The following is a 21,611-nucleotide window of genomic DNA, read 5'->3' as shown; positions in this document are numbered from 1 at the left end:
AGCCTTAGATTATGTGGAACATATGCCATACAAGTCCCCATGAATTAGCGATTACTATCACATATTAGAACATCAGTGATTTGCCTTGCAGCTGAACTACTGTCAGAGCCATGTTGTTTTAGATCATTTATCAACCTTCTGATCAGTCAGATTTAAGATTTCATTATATTTATTTTACAAGTACTATTATGCACATCTTTTGTACTATAGTGTTTAATAATATTATAATCAGTCTGTTATAGTATAGATACTCACGTGCAAAGCGGGCCAGAGGCCTGGCATGGCTTTCTCCTGCTTCATTTGCGACTGCAGTTGAAAAGAGTGAAGAGTGACAGAAGGATAATCATATATCTTGAGGACAGCATGTACAAACATATTATATAAGTTCCATTAGTAACTTGCAATGACTAATAAATATACTGTATATACAGTATAATGGTATACTTTCTTTATTGTGTGAAATATTTTAGTTTTCTGAGAAAAATTATTTTACAAAATTTTTGTTCATCAAATTTTTGTAGTTTGTTAACTTTGCTTATATTGCAAAATAAGCTTTATGACCACCAATTAGAAATATGCAAATTGTTCACCAAAATCCTTAATAATTCACCAAACTATGATGCGCTTCCTTAAGTAATCCTGGGTAGATTGGCCTGGTGTTTTCTGACTTTATTGAATATATTTATAAAAAATAAGGAAAACTACATAGATGAAAGCTGTAGTAGTGGCTAATTTAAAATAGTTAGTTAACATGCTTGTTATGTGTAAAATTTTCAATAAAGACATAATCAGCTACTTTAGGGAATAGTTTATGTGTGAATTGTATTACTAAATGGCAAATTAAATGATGTCACTTATAGTTTGAATTATTGGTATGAAGTTTTCATTGCTTGCCAGGTAACGTTAACTTTAAATGGTAAATAAGTAAAATTTGAATAGAAAGTATGTAACTGAACATATCCTGGGTTACATATTTGCTTGTTTGTTTTTGCATAAAGATTCGCATATTAACACTCAAAAGAAAGCATTCGACAGAACATAGTATATTTAACCATTACATGAGTGTTTGGATATTAACCTCCTGTTTAGTTGAGCTTGAATTGTTCTTGAAACGTATTATACACAAAGTATTGCATCACACTTTAATAAAAAGGTGACAGGATTATTTAACACCAGTACATTTGGCTGGTGATAAGCATTAACTCTCTGACCTCTGTGTGATGAATGAAACATACAACCTATTTATGAAGCATATCACTATACATTAGTGCTTGAAAGTTTGTGAACCCTTCAGAATTTTCTGTATATCTGCATAAATATGATTTGAAACAGCATCAGACTTTCACACAAATCCTAAAAGTAGACAAAGAGAACCCAATTAAACAAATGAGATAAAAAAAAGTTATATTTGGTCATTTATTTATAGAGGAAAATGATCCAATATTTCACATCTTTGAGTGGCCAAATTATGTGAACCTTTGCTTTCAGTATCTTGTGTGACTGCAACTAAATGCTTCTGGTAACTGTTGATCAGTCCTGCACATGGGCTTGGAGGAATTTTAGCCCATTCGTCAGTACAGAACAGCTTCATCTCTGGGATGTTGGGGGGTTTCCTCACATGATCTGCTTGCTTCCAATCCTTCCACAACATTTCTGTTGGATTAAGGTCAGGACTTTGACTTGGCCATTCCAACACATTAAATTTATTCTTTTTAACCCTTCTTTGGTAGAATGACATGTGCTTATTTTCGTTGCCCTGCTGTATTACCCACTTCCTCTTGAAATTCACCTCACAGACAGATGTCCTGACATTTTCCTTCAGAATTCATTGGTATAATTCAGAATTATATTGTTCCATCAATGATTGCAAGCTGTCCTGGCCAAAAACATGATACTTCCTCCACCATGTTTCACCGATGTTATAAGGTTCTTGTGCTGAAATGCAGTGTTTTACTTTCCCCAAACATAAAGCTTCTCATTTAAACCAAAAAAAATTATATTTTCATCTCATCCATCCACATTTTTCCATTAGCCTTCTGGCATGTCCATGTGATCTTTGTTGCCCGTCTGCAGTTTACTAATGTACTTTTTGTCTGGAACAGCACCATCCTACCTCAACTCTCTCCTGAAGGCTTACGTTCCCTCACGCAATCTGCGATCAATCAATGACCAACGCTTAGTACTAACTACTCAGTGTGGCTCAAGGTCCCTTTCAAGAACATTGAAACTAACTGTTCCTCAGCGGTGGAATGAACTTCCAAGCTCAATCCGGACTGCAGAATCTCTCACCATCTTCAAAAAACAGCTAAAGACCCACCTCTTCCGTGAACACCTAACCAACCCATAAAATAAATAAATAAATAAATAAATACTCTGGCACTTACACCTCTACTCTGCACAATTTGCTTCTTCTGGAACTCAATTAACGGATCTTGTATGGTAGTACTACTTGTATTGTTCTCTGCTTGATATATCGCTTTGCTTGTATTTTTTCATTTGTAAGTCGCTTTGGATAAAAGCGTCAGCTAAACGAATGTAAATATAAATGTTTTGGAGAGCAGTGGCTTTCTCCTTGCACATCATTGTTGTTTAGTGATATCCTGATGATGAACTCATGAACATTAAGATTAGCCAATGTGAGAGTGACCTTTAGTTGCTTAGAAGTCACCCTGGGTTCCTTTGTATCTCCTCGCGGACTGTTACAGGTCTTGCTCTTGGAGTGATCTTTCTGGGTCGACCACTCCTGGGGAGAGCAACAATGGTCTTGAATTTCCTTAATTTGTACACAATCTGTCTGACTGTAGATTAGTGGAGTCTAAACTCTTTAGAGATGATTTTGTAACCTTTTTCAGCCTGATGAGTATCAACAACTGATTCAACCTCTGAAATCTCCTTTGTTCATGCCATGATACACTTCCACAAACATGTGTTGTGAAGATCAGACTCTGATAGATCCTAGTACACCTGATTGTCATCCCATTAATTGAAAACACCTGACTCTAATTTCACCTTCAAATTAACTGCTAATCCTAAAGTTTCACATACTTTTGTCACTCACAGATACGTAATATTGGATTATTTTCTTCAATAAATAAATTACCAAGTATAATATTTTTGTCTCATTTGTTTAAATCGGATTCTTTTTGTCTACTTAGGACTTCTGATGATGTTTTAGGTCATATTTGTGCAAATATATAGAACATTCTAAATGGTTCACAAACTTTCAAGCACCACTGTATGTGAACATACAGTATGTCTTTTTTTTTTTAAGGAAAGAAATAGTAGCTTGACATTGTTCAAACTGTTAGTAGTGAATGGAATAAAACAAAAACGCTGTGATGCAAGCAGCGCTTTGTTCATTTTTCCAAAATGTCCTTTGGGACTGTTCAGAAAGTAAAGGTGAAGGAGGATTATTGTTTGGTTGTGAACACAGCCACTAGGGAGGGATGTGTGTGTGTGTGTGTGTGTGGGTGTCATGATGGAAAATAAGAGAACATCAGTAAGTGGCCTCCATGGATTTAAGCTGAGGGAACTGGCCTGTCTCTGAGAGAGAACATTGAGATGAGGCTGTCAACAGTTTAATGGACATGTGCTCTATGTGAGTGTGCAAAGTGTATTTTTCTGCTGTATCTGCTAGTAGTCAAAAGGAACACTCGTGGAAGTGTTATTTACAGGTGTGCTGGAAAGTGGGCTGGTTACAAACATTACAAAAATATCATCTGACAACAAATATGCAACAAAATTTATTTAAAATCACATTTAAATGTAAATAACAAGTATTGTAAACAATCATGTTTTGTTGAGATTGGATTTATTTCTTCATTGTTTGGCATCTCAGTTATCTGCTATTCAGACTTCCAACTTAAGTCTTAACTTTGAACTGTCTGAGGACTTGTTTTGGTCAATATTAATACACGCAAAAAGAAAAAAACAATGCAATACCATTTGACTTTTAGCCCATCAAATGTTTCACGACTTCCTCTTTAAGCAGCGTGCTGAAGAGCATGTGAATGCACGCTGCCGTGCAAGGTGATTATGTTTGTATATATACCGCACGCCTCCCAGCACACAGCGCGGAATATTAGATAGAGTAGAATACGTTTAGCTTAGAGTCGTTACGATAGTCATAGTCATAGTCAGTTTAGTTCACACTGGTTTCTCTGCTCCCAGTATCTCACCATTGTTTATGTTTCATGTTTTGTGTCTCGACCCTGTATCCTGTGACCATGACCTTGATTCCTGCCTTGCCCTGTGTATGCCTGTTTGCCAATCGCCTGACCTCTTGCATGTTTGTGAATTACGTTTCAGATCACGTTTTGGGTTTACCTGCCTGTGTCTCTACAATAAAACTGTTTAACCTGCGATTGCATCCTACCTTATCTCCGTTACGTCACGATACGTGACAAAATGTAATTGAGCATAATTAAGGTACGTGTTTGCTTTAAGTTGCTTATCCAGACAATCTGAGAGCAATACACTAGAAAAGTTAGCAAAATCAGAGATGTGATCTGCATACAGGTAATTTCAATCATCTGAATGGGGCACCCAAAAATCTACACCTGTATAGCAGAAGTCTGAAAAGATAACTTTGCATGCATATATTCTGTGAAGGAAATTATTAATTTTTACTTTGTAATAGTTTTGTTCTTGTTCTGTTCATGTTCATCAGAGGATAATGTCAAAGAAGGTCATGTCATGTCATTTAGATTAGTACAGAATGGTTATCTGCTTACAGAGACACGAACATGTTTTGCTGTTAAGGGTTCGACCCTGAAACAAAATCTGTTTGAACTGCCTCAAACTGCTCCTTATCGGTACATAGAAGTGTATTGTGTCCTGCGCGATATATATATATATATATATATATATATATATATATATATATATATATATATCGCGCAGGACACAATATATATATATATATATATATATATATATATATATATATATATATATATATATATATATATATATATATTGAGAGAGAGAGAGAGAGAGAGAGAGAAGATGTTCAGCACAAGCGCCTCAGAGCGCTCTCATTATTCTATCCCGCATTCCTCTATCCTGCAGTCATCCTTCTGTAATAAATCTTTTCACCTCAGATTTGCATGACAGTTCTGAAGAATCTCTGACTGTAAGGTGTGGCCCTACTGTATGTGAGAAAAACTGTGTTCAAAGGATCTGCAATGAACATTTTCAAAAATGAATGGCCACAATAAAGTTCTTAATTTACACTCACCATCCACTTTAATAGGAACACTTGTACACCTGCATATTCATGCAATTATTCAATCAGCTAATCGTGTGGCAGCAGAGCAATGCAGCGAACCATGCACTGCTTTTATGCATTGTGAACAGAATGCATGCACATCGATCCTTGAGGTGGATGGGCTACAACAGCAGGAGACTATTCCTCTCCTGTCAGCCAAGAACAGGAATCTGAGGTCACAGAGGGCTCGGGCTCACCGAAATCGAACAGTTGAAGGCTGGAAAAAGACCAGGCGACATTTCTCAACTGTCCAGTTTCAGTGATCCTGTGCCCGTTGTAGCCTTATATTCTTGGTCTGGGCTGACTGGAGTGAAAAATAATAGGATCTTTTGTGGTTATAGCCCATCGCCTCAAAGTTCTTTGTTTTGTTTTCTCAGATGCATTTCTGCTCACCACATTTGTAAAGAGTGGTTATTTGAGTTATTATAGCCTTCCTATCAGCTCAAAAGTGTCTGGCCATTCTCCTCTCTCATCAGCAAGCCTGCAGAACTGCCACTCAGTAGTTTGGGGTTTTTTCACCATTCTGTGTAAACTCTATATATTCAAAGCATCCTCTCTGGCACCAACAACAAGGCCACGATTAAAGTCACTGAGATGACATTTTTTCCCATTCTGATGGTTGATGTGATTATTCACTGAAGCTCTTGACTTGTATTTGCATGATTTTATGCATTGAGCTGCTGCCACGTAACTGGATTATTACATGAATGAGCAGGGGTATAGGTGTTCTTATTTAAGTGGCTGGTGAGTGTATATGTAGAATTTATATAAAAAAATAAATAATAAATAAAAAGATGAATGAAACCAAAGGGAAGGGAAGCATAAAGAGAGACTGAACTGAACGACCACACTGGTAAGTAGGGACATTCACTCCACTGTGACAGATGGATAATAAAGAGGGATCAAAAGTCTTCAGAAGAGGACTATTTTAGCTCAGTCAGTAGGTAGAGACTGCACTGTGCTCAATGTGTGTGTCCTCGGGAGTAGGAAGAGGCCACTTCATTAGTGGTAATGATTCCCCCCTGGCTACTGAGACTACTCCAGTAATGACATGATGATTGAGGGTCTCCCTCTGAGGGACAGACACAGATCTTGCTCTCCTCCTCCAGTCCAGTTCTTTTTTTTATTTATCTCTCTAGTGACCTCATGTACCTGATTCTGATTAGCCAACAGGTACTCTAATGAGCTCCCTGCTGGGTAACCCCCACCCACAAACACACAACGAATATACGGCAGGGGATGAGACTGACTTGTTTGTTACAAAGCGACAGAAGTCACTGTGTAATGATGGCATCACCCCCTCCCCCCTCTTTGGTGACCATGGAGACATTAATCACAAAGGTAACTGGATGGCACAGGAAGGTCCTCAGAGAAAGTGTCTTATCTGCTGAAGAACACATCTGCACTTCCTCAAAACCTCATAGATGACTGCAACATTATTTGGATGTAAAACATGGTAACATTGTCAGAGCTTTTTTAGCTCTTTTGGCTGCATCTATAAAGACTGATTGGCGACTGTAACATAAGCAGTGCCACTTGACCTTTGTAAGGCTGTAATTACCACCATTGCATGTTCTCTCAAAACAACTGTCATGTCATTTTGCCACTTTGCCTGTATTGTTCTCTGCCTGCTTCCATACAAATGCAAGATATTGTGACTCATTTGACATAAAACAACAGGGCTATTATGTAATCTAATTCTATTCAACATGAGTAAGAGAAATCTTTAACATTCAAAAGCTAAAAACCTTCAATAATACAAATGCAAACTTCAATAAAATCCAATTGTTATCATCAGATCCAAGGAGAAAAAAAACACTTTCAAAAGTATTAATTGTTAGGATGCTAATAATGAAGTTTGGAAAATATTTAAACATTGCGTACATAAGTATTTTCATTAGATGCACTAAACCCCTCATAAGCATTCGTTGTATTCGTTTTCAAAATATGTTTCCTGCTTTATTCCCCATTTTACTGACACATTAGCACAAAAAGACTTCTTTGAATGCTTCCATGCATCTCCCTCATGAATAAGTACCTGCTATTTTTGTATCTCAGATATTAGCAAAGAAATAGTTACTACTCTTAACTGCAAAGATTTTAATCAGAGCACACTATTCAAACAGCCAGTAGTCAGATTAAAAGAAGAAGTTGTGTTACACACCCACAACCCCACACGGTTCCTTCCACTCTTACCGATTGTGAAGCTGAACCCGTCAATGCTGAACGTGGCACTCCGGCATTTTTTAAATCCTTGTTTTTTGGAGCTGGGCTCTGTCATCTTGCTTTAATAGATAGTCCTTTGCTTGCTGCTGTCCGTCTTCTGCAAGTATCCCTTTAAGATGGATGTGGTGCACGTTTAGAGAATATGAACAACTTGCTGTCTTGATCCAGAAGAACATGTGTGGGTTGTGTGATTGAGTGAGTGTGTGTGTGTGTGTGTGTGTGTATGTGTGTGTGTGTGTGTGTGTGTGTGTGTATCAGGATGATCAGGATGAAGAATTTGAAGTTTTGGGGTGCAGGTGGGCTGCCCCCTCTGCAGTACCCCTATGAGAGCTCTAAAGTCCTGACTGCATCCCAGGCCTGCTCATTTACCAATGCACAGAGAGACACTGACACTGATCCCCTCCCCCCCTCTCTCTCTCCTACTTTCTAACCCTCCCATTCTGAGATCCTCCCCACTTCTCAGCCCTCACAGCGCATAATATACATTCTCTCCATCTTGTTTGTTAACCCACTCATTTGAGTGTTAAGTTGTCAAGCACCAAAGTCAGAATCACAGGTGCTAATGTATGAACTCTGTTGTACTGCTCATAAATTCATGAATGTCTTTAGTACAGTGTAGTCGCTGTGAGTTCAACAGGCTGTGAGTGGGTGTGTACGGGAGTGTTTATGCACATACAGTAAAGCTAATGTGACTATCATGCATCTGTGCATCTGTTTTAATGACACAGCCACAATATTATTCCCTAGTTGATGTTTCACCAAAATATTTACTCATCCTCACAGCTCACATTAGGCTAATGGATTTGAGAGGGTTTAAGTAGCACAGAAAAAAGTGAATGAGAGGGAGAAGGCCAATTTTTATATACTATCTGGTAGTCTGAAAAGTAGTTTCACAGTAGGGTGAGTCCATTGTACATAATTACAGAGATGGTCCTCCATCGTTGTTCTCTTACAGCCCTCTCATCCATGTGATTAGCCACTTAAACTGTACATAGTGGATCAGTGACACATAGCACCTCAAAGCCATAATTACAGCAGTGCCATTTTGGGACAATGGGTATTTGAACGTCAGTGTGTGTCAAATGGAGTAAACCCATTTGGTTTACAGCATTTTACTTTGATTTGAAATTGATTTGACATTTTTATCCTGACCCAGTTTAACCCGTTAATCCCCAGGTCCAGTTTTACTTTTCTCAAACTCATAACCCAATCTCTACAACCCTTTCTTACTAGTTTCACTACAGTTACTGAATAATTCCTAACACATACTAATAATATTGGGTTAAGATGAACAACTGAATAAGAGTTTCAAAGGGTTGACTTCAGAACTCTCAGCATCTTTGAAAAAAGGGGGGCAGAGTGGAAACAGAAGGAGGGTTGTGAGTTTTTCTAGAGAAATGATGAAAGACCAGCTCTAACAAGAACAGTATTGTATCTTTTTGAATGCACTCTTTGGGTACTGCACTGAAGGTATTTCTAAATAAATAAATAAATAAATAAACATAAATAAATAAATAAAAGCTAAATGGAAATTAGGGAGAAACACATGATTAAAAGAACTCTTTGTTCCTATATTCAGTGTACTGTATGATACATATAGCCAACATGCTTTTCACTTGATGATAGAAACGAGTTCTTACAAGCTTGCTGCTCACACCATGTTACCATGGACGACAGGTAAACACAAAGTGAATTTTCTGATGCTGTGGAGGAGTGAAGCACATCCATTCAGTCCCAAGGCCACTGTAAGCTACTGGCAGCAGAAATGATTTGCTAGAAAGATATCACTTGGTAACCCCTTTTTCTTTTATTCATTTCCACATGTAATTCTGTAAACTGGAGTAAAGCATTGGTGGATAAAGGGGGTAAATGTGAATCAGACCTTATTGCACTATGTTTTGGGATTGGTGTCAGGTGGAGGTCAGTTTGAGTGAAGCTCAGTGCAAGGGCCACAACTAAAATTAAAGTGTTGAACCACATGTGCACTCTTAACGTGCACTTAAAATCAAGGTGTAGGAGTTGAAGATAACATGACTTATGTTACAGGACAGAACGTAGATGAGAATGACATTTAAATGTCATATTGGTATGACCCCCACCTACTCATGTTTAAGCCAAAAACAAAAAACGGTTCATCCTGTATTTATTAATTAGGCAGTACTCTGATGCAGTATATGTTCCTATGCATGTACATTGAGCCAAATTATCAAACTAGACAATTTATTAACAAACGTTTACACAAATTATCCAGTCAGCCATGTGGGTCAAAGATGATCAGCATATAATGGAACAAAAGCGGTGCATTAGAATGTAACAAAATTAATATGGCATGTGGCATGTGACTAAAGCACAGGGCTTTTCATATTCTGCTGTCATGTAACTCTCTGTAGCCGTAGATTTGATTGAATCAGCAAGGAAAGCCCTAAGCTAGCCACTTTATTAGGAACACCCCTACACCTACTCATTCATGCAATTACCCAATCAGCCAATCAGGTGGTAGCAACGCAATGCATTAAATCATGCCGACGCAGGACAAGAGCATCAGTGAATGTTCACATCAAACATCATAAGGGGGGGGTGTTATATCTGTGATTTTTGACATGGTTGTTGTTGCCAGACAGTCTGGATTGAGAGGTTCAGAAACTTTTGATTTCCTAGGATTTTCATGCATTAAATATAGTTTCTAGAGTTTACACAGGTGCACCTGAACTGGAAAACATTGCCTGGTCTTTTTCCAATCTGTACAGTTTTATTCAGTTTGTACCCACTGTAGCCTCTGTGTGGCCTTCTGCTGTTGTAGCCCATGAACCTCAAGGTTAGAAATATTGTGCATTCAGAAATACTTTTCTGTAAAGTGTTAATCTTCGTGTCAGTTCAAACCAGTCTGGCTATCAACAAAGTGTTTCTGCCCACAGAGCTGACGCTCACTGGATATTTATTTATTTATTTATTTATTTATTTATTTATTTATTTATTTTTGCATCATTCTTTTTATACCAAACTCTAAAGACTGCTGTACATGTAGCCTGTCTGGCACCAACAATCATGGCATGAAAAATCTCAGTTAAATCAAAATTTTCCCCATTTTGGCAATTGATGTAAACATTAGCTGGAGTTCTTATATAAGCAGACTTCAGACTTATTATTAAGTGTTTGAATTTCATGAATATTGGTATACATTAGCCTTCCTACTGAACTTTTATTCAAGCCAGTTAAATTCTGAAAGTACTGAAAGTAACCACCCACTGTGTCTCTAGAAGCCTTCTCCCATGTGTTTACACACAGATGACTCGCTTTGACCACATCATGAATATGCATAAGCATCTGTTTTGAAAAAGAACCCCACCCCCCACAGGAATCTTACTAAACCATTTTTACTTCATTATTTTGAGTGATATCAAGGGCAAATACCAACTGAAATGCATCAATGATTCACTGAGGCCTTGCCTACCTGTTGTAAAACACATGCTATATTTATGGTTAATTGCAACATTTAAATCACACTACCTAAACAAAGATCAAGCACTTCAAATAATATTCATGGGTTAATCTCCACTTACATATTGATATAACTAAAAGGAACATAAAAATCAAGGACAAGCCATGGTGTGTCAATTCAAGCACAGTACAAGGTCTGTTCACTTGAGTGTGAGTGGGAGCACAAAAGCCTGATCTGTTTTTTTTCTCACCTTCCTACAGCATTGGAGCTCTTGTTAACTGAAAAGGCCATGGTGCTCCAAACTCAGGCCCGAGCATGCTGCAGGGACGTTACCATAGTAACTGAGCTTTGAGCTCACAGGTACCGTAGACTGCAGATCTACATACTCATAAATCATATCTGAACTACATCTGGAATTATAGTAGATTGTTTGACGTGAAAAATAGTTTGTCAGTTCTATGTAGATATTTATTGGTATAAAACTTTAAAAAGATCTGCAAAAGACAGTGTCTATGCATATGATCTCAAACTTGAGAGGATGTAGCTCTAGTAAATTAAGATAACATGCAACTGAATCCAACCCTGGAAGGGACAGAATAGAAGCAGCTTACTGTCCTTGTAAATGTTTGAAGAGTGTACAATTACTGAGTTACCATATTGACAGCAATAAGCTGAGTTACCAGTATTGATAGCAATAAGCACACTACTGTTCACTTAACATGTTTGTGAAAAAAAAAACCGCTGTCCAAAAACTGTGGTGTGATATATACTTACATCCTCAAAACACTGAACTGTAGTCAGCATTATAGATTTAACAAGTTAATACACTATATGGCCAAATGTTTTTTGAGACCTGACCATCACACCCATATAGTATGTGGTTCTTTCCCAAACTGTTTGCCCCAAAATTTGTAGCACACAAATGTATGTCTTTATATGCTATTCCATTACAATTTCCCTTTCCAGGGGTATAAACCTGTTCCAGCATGACAGTGCCCACGTGCACAAAGTGAGGTCCATGAAGACATGGTTTTCCAAGGTTGGAGTGGAAAACCTCAAGTAGTCTGCACAGAGTCCTGACCTCAACCCCACTGAACACCTTTGGGATTAACTGGAACATCAACTGCACCCCAGGCCTCCTCAATAAACATCAGTGCCTGACCACACTAATGTACTAATAATCCCCACAGCCATGATCCAAAGCTTATCCTAAAGCCTTCACAGAAGAGTAGAGGTTATTATTACAGCAAAGGGGAAATGAGATGTTTAAAAAGCACATATGAATGTGATGATCAGATGTCCACAAATGTTTAGCTATATAGTGTATATCTGTATGTTGATTGATCTAATGGAAATACATGTATTACATGTATATACAGCGTAACTTGATTAAAGGTAAGAGGTGCTACTTTGTTTACTGTTAATATTGTGAGCAGCAATGTTTATTTGATTTCACTTGCTGAACTCAGGCTTGAGGAGACTGTGCCAGAGTTGAGGGAGAATTTTCTGTTTTTTTTTTCTTATTCTAAGGTCAAAAATACAAATTCTCTAGTCGAATGCAGCATGTGTGTATTTGTTTCCTGTTCCAGCTCATTACTCAATATATTTAAACAGCTTACATTCTGTGTTCCATTGTAAATTGTTAAACTAAATCGCACTACACAACACAACACTACTGTGTGTACAAGATGGCACCTCATTACCAGAATTTTATACTTTTTCAGAAATGATAGAATGCAAAGTCTCATTCCTGTGTTCCTGTGCATTATTTCTCAGCCTAGTGTTTTAATGTGTCTCTCAGTTTGTTTGACTTACATCTATGGATTTGCCCTTAGAAATATTATGCTAAGCATCTGCTCTTGCTTCCTGCCTCCCACTTCCACACATTAAAACTATAGGTAAGCAATAACATCATTGGCAAATGATTGGTAAAAGTACTGGAAGTGCATCATATGGTCAGATCAAAATTGAAACTTTTAGCCATTTATACCATCCTCAGAGTGGAGAAAAGCCTTCATTATTATAGGTGGCATCAGCAGTAAGGAATGGGCCATGGCATTCTTCCACATGAATTTGTCCTTACCTACTTCTCATTTAGCCAGAGAGTTTAAAGAGCCTGTCTTTTCAGGGTTCCCATTGACCATGAGGTTTGCACAAGTTGTGTGTTTGTTCTCCTGCCCATAAACAGAAAATATATTATAGAAAAATGTTATTTGGGGGAAAGGGTCTGTGTATGCACACAAAGCAAGACATTTGTGCAAGAATGAAAGAAAGAAAGATTTCAAATAGTTTAAGGTTGAAAAGACCTCAATCTCACAGTCTCTTGGTTTCTATCACAGTTTACTCATAAGTTATAATTTGACATGCTTATGGAAATAAACTTTGTTGAAGAGCTTGTTGCTGAGTTTGTGGGTGAGGTTGCTGTACATCCTTTTCTACCTTTATGCAACAACAGCACATTTATGCTCTCTAACCTGCAGTGGTCCCTGGCATAGACAATTTTCTGAGCAGTAAATTGCCAGGAGCAGCACCCACACACTATGTCCTATATAGACACTCCTATTAGTGAAAATCATCGTCAGGGCTGGCCTTAGTCTGTAGGGCATTAGGGGAGGTTTTCAGAATGGTCACTCACTCAGCATTTTCCAACAAAACTGCTTTGCACTTGCTTTTCTTTTCTTTAAATATATATTGAGAACAAAGCATTAGCAGCCAATATGCAACGTCACCAGCTATTAACCCCTCATGCAATACAGTCAGGTGACTAAAAACATGTTTAAGTAAAAGAGGAATATCATAGCATATTACATATTGAAAATACAGTGGGGTTCAAAGGTTTGAGACCATTGTTGTCTGGGTACATGCTTCCATAAAAGAGATTAGGCATAAGGAAAATGTAACCTTTTGTACATAGTCAATATCAAAAAATTGTTTCAGTTTAAATAACGACCTAGAAATGGTGCAGATTCTTGAATAGTAAATATATATTTGTAAATGTTCAAGATATTGAACATTTACTTTCTTTGTTTTAAATATTTCGTAATTTTAAAAACCTTCTGTTTATTTCCAATTTTAAATAAATTAAAACAATCCCAGATATTCAGTGTGGTCTCAGACTTTTGGATCCCGCTGTAGGAAGAATTTTAAAACCAAAAAAAATAAAAATTGTTGAGTTGATGATGTTTTGGCCCTATAATTGTTTATACAGCCTAATGAACAATCTGCCTAAGCTTATTATCAAAGTTGCACAGCAAACCACAGCATTGGCTACAGACAATCACATGCCACTCCCAATACCCTATCCCAAATATCTTCAAAATAAACATTGCTGGTGTCTCAATCTGTTGGTCAATCTCACCCTCTCTTTTTCCATCACTCAGGAATAAGATCCCATCCATCCATCCATCCCTCTTCTACCGCTTACTCCTTTTCAGGGTCATGGGGAACCTGGAGCCTATCCCAGGGAGCATGGGGCACAAGGCAGGGTACACCCTGGACAGGGTGCCAGTCCATCACAGGGCACAATCACATACACACCCATTCATACACTACGGACACTTTAGACACGCTAATCAGCCTACCATGCATGTCTTTGGACTGGAGGAGGAAACCGAGTACCCAGAGGAAACCCCCGCAGCACGGGGAGAACATATGCATACTCCGCACACACATAGCCCTGGCAGAACTCGAACCCCGGACCCTGGAGGTGTGTGGCAAACGTGCTAACCACTAAGCCACCGTGCGCCCCGGAATAAGATCCCAAGATACTTAAACTCCTCTGCCAGGGGCATGGTCTCTCCACTCACCTGAAGGTAGCATCCCACTCTTTTGTGTTAAAGAACCATGGCCTCAGGCCCAGCTGACTTCATCCCACTCAGCAGCAAAACCTTTTAAGTGCATGCTGGAGGTTCACTTTGGATGGTGCCAAGAGAACAGTATTATCTGCAAATAACAGGGATGTTATTTCTAGCCCTCCATATTCGACACCTCTCCAACCTTGGCTGCATCTTGATATCCTGTCCATGAAAACCACAAACAAGAGTGAAAACAAGTAACACTCTTGACACAGTCCAACACCCACCTTAAATGGTTTCGAATGCCAAGAATACAGATACAACAAGTAGGAAATTCAGATACCCTTGATACTCTTGCAGAATCTTTTAAAAGACATATAGATGCACAAGATCATAGTCCTTCTCCAAATCCATTGATTGAGTTTTTTTAAGCATGATTTCATCTATTATTTATAACCTGTTTATAGTGTATTCTACTGAGCAAGTTTGGATTAGCAAGTAAGGTTACCTTTGCCATATTGAATTTGACACAAAGAGACACTAAGTGGCTAACCCTATGAGAGATTTGTAAAAGATGTAAGAGGGATGCACTAGAATATGAATTCTGAATTATTCAGAATGAACAGATAATATGTTAAACAGATGCATATTAGACAGATATGAATAGGAGGCACACTATTTAGATAACGTGTTCTGAGCAGATATCAATACACATACAAATAGGAGGTGCACTGTTTGTTTTTTATTTTTATGAAGCTTGCCAAAAAGGGTCACATGCCATCTGGTTGAGACTATAGGTGTGCATTTGGACTGCGATTCTGCAAGCAAGTGGTCAGATATGAAGCCTACAGGACAAAGAAAGACCACATTCATTAAGGGTTCATTTATTCATCCTTAGTAAATGTCTGATCAAGGTATATTAATAAAAGACCCAATTGAGTCATTAGAAATGTCCCAGGCAGGTACAAACAAAAATAATAACTGTGTGAGTGAGATTATTAAAAACAGTCACACACACCTTTAAAAGAAAAACTTCCAGTTTAGGACATGCCAGATACAAATATTTGGAGCACTAACTTATAGAGGTGTAACTGTATTACACCTCTATACATAAGCTTTCTATGTCTCTCAAAAAAAGTTTTTAAAATGGTATATCCCCTAGACATGAGGTGTGTCTACCCACTAGGCGACGTCCCTCCACCCCAATATTTTTTTATCCTAAATCACCTAACACATTAACAATCCTATGAGTCAAAAGAAATCTAGCTCTCATACAGTTTTGTTTGCAAAGTATTGCAGTATTTTTTCACTGCCACTGTAATGTTTAATGCTGTTTTTGAATAATTCAGGGTACTGTGAAATAGTGAGAATCATTTTCTCCTTCATGCCTTCACAAATATAAGTTATTTCTTGTTGGAGCGCAGCAGTTTAGCTCATACGTTGTGTTTGACCGTGTTGAATTTAATTGAATGTTGAGCAGCGAGGCAAAGCATAAAATCTAAGCGGTGTGTGACACCCGAGGCACTGCTATGTCTGTTTGATTTTGAGTGGTGAACTCTGTTTTAAATTACATACAGTATTTGTAATTACCCATGTATGACTCTAGGAGGCACATTAAAATACTTCTGAAAAACAGCAGTCATTTGTGTTAGGCCTTAGGCCTGACATGAACACTCCTTCATCTGGTGGTTACAATGATTCCCTAATTGCCTTTCTGGATGTTAGCAATTTATAGGGATTTCATTGGCCATAGGGGTGGAGAAAGCATTTGAACAAACACTTCAAGAAGTGTGGTAATTAAAGCTACATTCCCAATAATTAGCTCTCCCGCACCAGAGATGAGGCAGTGGCCATGCTCATGATGTATAAAAGCCAGAGCATGTGTAAGGGTTTTTCTTACTCCACCTTCCTACACATGAGGAAAACTGCATCTCTCTCTCATAAACATAAACACACACAAGTCTGTTGTGTATATATTAGTGGCTTCTTTCCAATGAATACTACTTGTTACTAAATCTTACAAATTGTCACCTTCTGGTGCCATTAAACAGTGATGATTCATGTTTTGGAGCTGACTGGCTCTGGTGAGTGTTTTTAACAATAAAATAAAAAAAATACTGACAATCCTACTTCCTAAAGCGTCCATTTGAGAGTAAAGTTTGACATACTGGTGGGATACTGGTGAAAACTTTCATGCAATGTTAATGAGATTCATAATTGTTGCTCCTAAAAACTCTTTGTAATGTAATGTCTATCTTCATACATAATTCTTCTGCAGGTTGCAAAATACATAATTTGACTGAGCAACATTATAGATATATTAAAGTCCTGACCTTTAATACCTGAGCCTGATTTTCATCTTAATTCATCTTGAGTAACCACTTTATCCTGGTAAACTTGGATGTTTTTGAGAAGTGGAAGGAAACCCGGAGGAGACACAAGCAAACACATGGAGAACATGCAAAATTCCACTCAGAGAGTAACCTGGGGTCAGGAGTAAAACGGGGATGTTGGTGGTGTGAGGCAGCAACACTACCTGCTGTGGTGCCACTGTAGCACCCAGGCCTGATTTTGTCTCATTCAAAAAAACTGTGAGCACACACAAACTGTCAATGGATATTCAACACAACTGTGCTGAGGACACTACTGAGGATGTAACCTTATGTAACTCAGTCCTAAATATAATTAAGGTGGTGCCACCCTGTTGTGACTCTTGCTTTCCCTTTGCCACCCAATGTCTAAATAGCTAGACACACCACTGCAACACAAAAGAGTCTGAGGCAGCTCATGTTGATGAGGTGAGAGATTTTCTCATGATAAAATTACATCATGAGAAAACAGCTTTTTGTTATGTGGAGATCTTGAGGAAATTAAGTTGTGATCACGAGAAAACAAGAAAGAAAAAAATTATAATTCATGGCCTCTTAGGGCTTCTATACAACTGCATGTATGTTCATATTGTGCTTATATTTTAATGACATGACCTTTTATTATTGTATGTGCATGATTTATACAAACAGCATGTATCAAACACATAGTACACACGTACACACACACACACATACACACAGTAATGTGTGTTAGATATATAAAGCTGAAGGCTTGTCCCATTTGTATCCACAATCATACGCATAATCATGATTACAAACTCTCAATCATTACTAACCCTAAGTCTTAGGAAAAAAGATTTCTCTGGGGTTCTTTGGATAGTTAGAGATTCATAGCTTCCTAAAGAGGTTCCACTTGACAATGTTTTGATAGGTCAAATCTCTGGAGGGTTATATATAGAAACCTTAAGGCAGTAGTCTTCAATTTTATCCGGAAAGGGCCGGTGTGTCTACAGGCTTTTGTTCCAGCCAAATAGGAGGCACAATGGATAGTTGGGAATAAAAACCTGTACCCAAACCGGCCCTGTCCGGATAAGATTGGACACCCCTGGCCTAAGGGTTCCCCCAAAGAGGCAAACCAAAAAACCCATTAAGGGTGCTTTTTTAATAAAGAGTGTGCTGCTGAGGCCCTGTGCTTTTCCAGTGCTGTTTGCAACAAACTCTCTCAAACTTCACTATGAGGACATTGGAGATGTTCTAGTTTTAGTGTTCCTCATGAATACAATTTATATTACGCATGGAAAGAAATTGGGAAATAGATGCTGGCAATAGAGGCAATAAAGTAACATCACATGTACACCACTAGGTGGCAAACAAGTATCAGTAAAATACTGAAGGAGCATAAACATACCATTCGACATGTTTTCATAGATAAAGCAAGTATTCTGAGGATTTAGTGCAAGAGAAGCATAATACAAAACAGTCACTTAAAAAAAAAGATTCATGCCTAAACTGATTATCACAAATGATGAATGCAACCAAAACATTTCAAGTCCACAGCAACTTCATATAATATAGACAGAACATAGACTCGATGTCTGAGACCTGAGGCCAAATTGTGTACTGAGAAATATACTTCCAGACATGCTAAAATCTTGCCACATGTATTTATAGAGGCCTTATAATGCCCTGGTGTTCTGAGTGGAAGGAGTTGTACACCAGCTGTGCCAAACAACAGTAATATTTACCGACTAGCATTCAGGTTTATCTTTCTTTTTTCATCAGGCCAAACAGAACAGCTGATGCTATGGTATTGTAGCACAAATGTTAGTGGTGTTTTTAGACCAGGAGTACCCTGTTAACCACATACTTCATTTCTCTATCTCTGTTTCTCTCTCTCTTTCAATGAAGTGGAAGATTGCAGGGGCATTGGAGAACAGATGCTTTTCAAGTAGGCCTGTAGCTCTCAACCCTCATCTGCATGTAAATATAAGCACATCCTCCTCTATTCTGTTCACACTCTGCCTCATTACACACACATTGCTATGCAGAAGGTGTGGACAAGACATTGAAACCATCTTGAGAGATTACATATCAAAACAGTTTGAGTGCCATGTGTCACATTTAACATACAGTACAAAATATTATAGTTACACAAAATAAATCTTACTCAAAAGTAGGTTGCTTCCTAAATGGCATGTTACACCTTAACGGAAGTAACTAATATTAATGTTGATATGTACTATAGTGTATATATTTATGAATAATGTACAATAGGTCTGTAAGAAAAAGTCGTTCATAAATAACATAAAACAAATATATATTTCAAGCTATTTATTTTGATATAAACTAATTGCCTGAAATACCATATTTCATTACAATAAGTGGGAATGAATATTACAACAATTCAAATGTAAAAAGGGGGTGGTTGTTATTTATTCATTTATTTATTTATTTATTTATTTCATTTAGAATGTGCAGTTGAAGGACTAATGTGTTCATGTAATGTAATGAAGGAATTACTTCATGAATGCAGGAAGGATGTAGCTGCCCTGTGAATCAACACCCAGATGAGGATGGGTTCCCTTCTGAGTCTGGTTCCTCTCAAGGTTTCTTCCTCATATCATCTTAGGGAGTTTTTCCTTGCCACCATCACCAACAGCTTGCTCAATAGGGATTAATCCACACATTTAAAATCTGTATCCAGTGTTTATATATTTCTGTAAAGCTGCTTTGAGACAATGTCCATTGTAAAAAAGCGCTATACAAATAAAATTGAATTGAATTAAACACAGCATAGGTATTGTATATTGTACTATATAACAGGCCAGAGGTATTAATTTCGGTTGCATTAATTGTGCTTGCAGTGTTTGGTTCATACTTATCAAAGTTGCACAAATCAGCCATTTTTCCACATATGGGGCATGATGACTTTTACTGACTTTTAACACATCCCCTACATTACAGACTGAAATGCACCAGACCATGACAGAGATATCACCACGTTTCTCAGAAACCTTCAGACATATACATTATGTTTTGTGCAGGCTCAAATTTTGCCTATCACCCGAAGACACTTAATATTTAACATAGAAACAGATACTCACATATTCAATTGGAGAAAGAAAAATAAGACACCAGCCATGAGTGAGAAGAAGCAAGGGTACAAGTCCAAGTTTATTCGTTCCGTTCCACCACACGAGATCCATACCATTGAGACTCTCAAAAGTGATCTCACACCCGGAGCTGAAGCTCCCTTATTTATACAGTTTTCTAAACCCAAACACCAATATGTTTAGAAAAAGCTTTCCCATAATACCATTACGTGCACGACTCAACATTTTTGAGAGACCTTGTACTCACGGGGTCCGTTATTCCCATAGACAGTTATCTTGCGGCTCTAGCCGTTCCCATCGACAGTTATGTTGCGGCTCTAGCCGTTCCCATCGACCGTTATCTCGCCGCCCTAGCCGTTCCCATCGACCGTTATCTCTAGCCCAAGCATGGCTCTAATACCCTTATAAACGGCCCATCTTGATTCTCTCTTAAAAATTAAGACCTTTGTCTGTGTCACTCCTGACTTGTTTCTCGTGAGAAGAGGATTCTCCACACCTTCACGCACATTAGGGGTAAGTTTCTTTCATATTTGTTCTGCATTTCTGTTTTAGAATGCTTTTTCTTTCATATTTGTTCTACATTTCTATTTTATAATGCTTGCAAGTATTTTACCCCTTTTACTGTACTCCATACCTCATAATATCCTTATAATATCCTTATACTCCTTTTATTATCCTTACAATATTATTCATTTCTTCTATGTGTGTGTGTGGTTGTCTGCATAGGCCTCTCTGTGTGTGTGTGTCTGCATGCCTGACCTTGTCTTTGTATGTGTGTACCTCCCCAGCTCCTAGATTTCTCTGTGAATAATAAATCATAATGTTAATCTTAAAGTGTGAGTCCAACTCATCAATATCACTGCCTAATACAGTTCATTCTCTTCTATGTGTCCTAGGTTCCCATCACTTTTCCTTATCTCCTTTACTGGAGGGGCTGGATTTGGATCTGAATACTCGCTATCAGCTTGCACCTTTCACTGCTGACATCACTATGCTACTCGAAGTTCTTCGCATCCCCTCTGGACATGCAGGGTTCCCCCCACCTCTCAGATATAGAATCCGCACAGCAAATGTGTGTTGAGGCTTCTACACAGACGGACCCTCTACCTGACACTTCCTCCAGCTATCAGACTGATGATGATGTGGCCTTCTCTGACCCGGGCTCTGATCTCCCACTTTCTCACCTGCCAGTCCTGAGTATTCTCCTCCGTACACCTCAGCTGGCTATCCCACGTCCCCTGAACTCACCCCATTTTATCACCCATTTTCTCCCTACCGCTCTCCCCCGCTCTCGGATTGCCTACCCACCAGCCCAGTGAATTCTCAATAAAGTCAGCCATGTAAATTCCCAATAAAGTTACTTACTACTTATCCTTGGTCTCCCTCATGTTTATTTCTTGTGTTTTTCATATACAACATTTGCCATACTGTATGTTATGC

At 38.2% G+C, this 21,611-nt stretch overlaps 1 long non-coding RNA gene across 1 annotated transcript; it reads left to right on the top strand.

The window, feature by feature from the left end:
- Positions 1 to 9,206: 9,206 nt before the first annotated feature.
- LOC108271139 (uncharacterized) lies at positions 9,207 to 12,226 on the top strand. Its single transcript, XR_001813806.3, has 3 exons — positions 9,207 to 9,286; positions 11,195 to 11,294; positions 11,901 to 12,226. It is a non-coding gene; the product is annotated as an uncharacterized LOC108271139 (long non-coding RNA).
- The last annotated feature ends 9,385 nt before the right edge of the window (positions 12,227 to 21,611 follow it).

Source organism: Ictalurus punctatus, chromosome 1, assembly GCF_001660625.3.
Source record: "Ictalurus punctatus breed USDA103 chromosome 1, Coco_2.0, whole genome shotgun sequence".
NCBI classification, from domain to species: Eukaryota; Metazoa; Chordata; class Actinopteri; order Siluriformes; family Ictaluridae; genus Ictalurus; species Ictalurus punctatus.
This window is presented reverse-complemented; position numbering and strand designations above follow the sequence as displayed.